This window comes from Atta cephalotes, assembly GCF_000143395.1.
Source record: "Atta cephalotes unplaced genomic scaffold scaffold00024, whole genome shotgun sequence".
Taxonomy (NCBI): domain Eukaryota; kingdom Metazoa; phylum Arthropoda; class Insecta; order Hymenoptera; family Formicidae; genus Atta; species Atta cephalotes.
Window position 1 is genome coordinate 1,372,184 of NW_012130088.1, and position 2,333 is coordinate 1,374,516.

Sequence of the window (2,333 nt, forward strand, 5' to 3'; positions counted from 1 at the left end):
TATAAACAAGCCCTCTTCCGCTACGTGATTCGAAATCAATCGATCAAATCGTTCTTTTGATCTACGATCATCGATCTGACCTGATTTATTCTTGCATATCGGTTACATACGAAACGATCCGAATTTCTTTTTCACTGCATTTTTATACATCGTATGAAACAATTCAGTTCACGTTGAACACGAACACGTCATCGTATTATTGTGTTTATTTATAAAATTAAATCTTCCAATGCAAACGACATGATGTAAAATTAATATTTTCTCGTATAATTTTAAAGATCTAAAATATAGGAACATGCGCCAATGTGAAAATAATGCGTATACAAAAAAATTACAATTTTATTGTGTTGTTGCATAAAAATAATGAACAAAAATCTATTATACGATAAATCAATAAAAATGATAGCTTTCAACAGGATTGTTTGACGTTCTCTCATTCGATACACATTGCAAAACGTATAGTGATGTAATTGTTACGAAATAAAGTCGCGGAATGCACAAGTCGCTACGTGCGAAATCTATTTTGTAGCTAGGCACAACCGTGTACAAGTATGCAATTACACGTAATACATAATGATCGAAGGCGAAAACACAAAGTCTGCGACGCGGTGCGGCGCGATTTCTCCTGAGAAGTTTTCCTGTCGACGGAGAATCCCGCTTTGTTCGCTTTAACAACGGCATGGCAGCGCGACGAGGATGCTATCGGTTTATTTCTATGAGAGAAATAAAAAAAAAACCACCATAAAAAAACGCCGATCGAAAGGTAAAAACGACGACAGCAGCCACAAGGGCGTGACAGAAAAACGGGGGAAACGTCGCTGAATTCCTGATGCACCTAAGTAGGCGCGCATAATTATGCGCATCTCGTATTTCGAAATGCTTCTCTCCTTGCCGTTATGCTGTGCGGCTCGCCTTATCCAGACTTTCCCATCGAAGACACCGACGCTTTCTGATGAGGAAAAAAAGCGAAGGCGAAGTAATCGGGTCATCTATCCGCGAAGGGTCAAAACTATTAGTAATAAAACTATTAGAAAAAATTTTTCCAATGAATCCTCATAAGATTGAACGATAATTCTTCCTGTGTTTTTTAATTAAATATATCATATATACACATATATAGTATATAGTATGCACATAAATATAATAATAAACAAACATTTGATACCCGAGACATTAATGTGTCTCTGATAACACCTGTATGAAAAGAATGATTTTGCGCTGAAGTATATATCTGAAATTTAACTAAAGATTTGAAAATAATTTTATTAAATCATTCAAATAATTAATAATAATAATAATAATAATAATACTAATTTTATTAAGTGCAGCAGTTTATAGAATACTATCTAATAATAATAACAATATTATTATAATGATATAATATTGGAGATATCCAGTTGCGCAGACAAGAGGAGCAGTTAAGTGATTGACTTAACCCCTTCAGATTTGATTTTATTTGAACTAACTTATAAAATAAATTCATGCGTACTTTAATAAGTAACTCATACGAAACAATTAATTCTTTTTTTCAAAATTGTAATTATTTTTCCAACATATATTAAGATATTAATTAATACATTATTATTATCAGATCTCAAATAACATCGTAGAATTAAATAATTTCAAAGAATAATGTTTTCAAATTAGATGTACATTGTACAATATACGAAAGTCTTGAAGGAGTTAAAGCCATTCCTGAGCGTACATATACGTAAATTATTGAAAATAAATGTATATAATAAAAAACAAATGCATTAACATACAGTAATTAAAGTTATAAATAGATAAAAAAAATATAAAAAATTAATCAGAAAATAACGTAACATAATATAATAATTATGTAGAATATACGTACATGGTATCCATGAAGAGTAATCATTAAATATGAAAATACTTAATTACAAAGCATGCAATTCAATTAAAATACAAAACAATATAAAAACGAGTTATATCTAAATGAAATATAGAAAACTGAGGCAGAAAACAAGCGGATGGGACAGCATTAAAAAATTACGTAAAAAACTCAAGTATAAGTTGTAAACAATTTTTTACATTTTGGCAACCAGCGTCCTATATAATTATTTTGACAATTCAATAAAATTATTTTTAGATCTAAATTTAATTTACAAATACACACACACACATACACACACACACATACACACACACACACACACACACACACACACACACACACACACACACACACACACACACGACACACACACACACACACACACACACACACACACACACGACACGCGACCGACACACACACACACACACACACACACACACACTACACACACACACACACACACGACACGTACTAC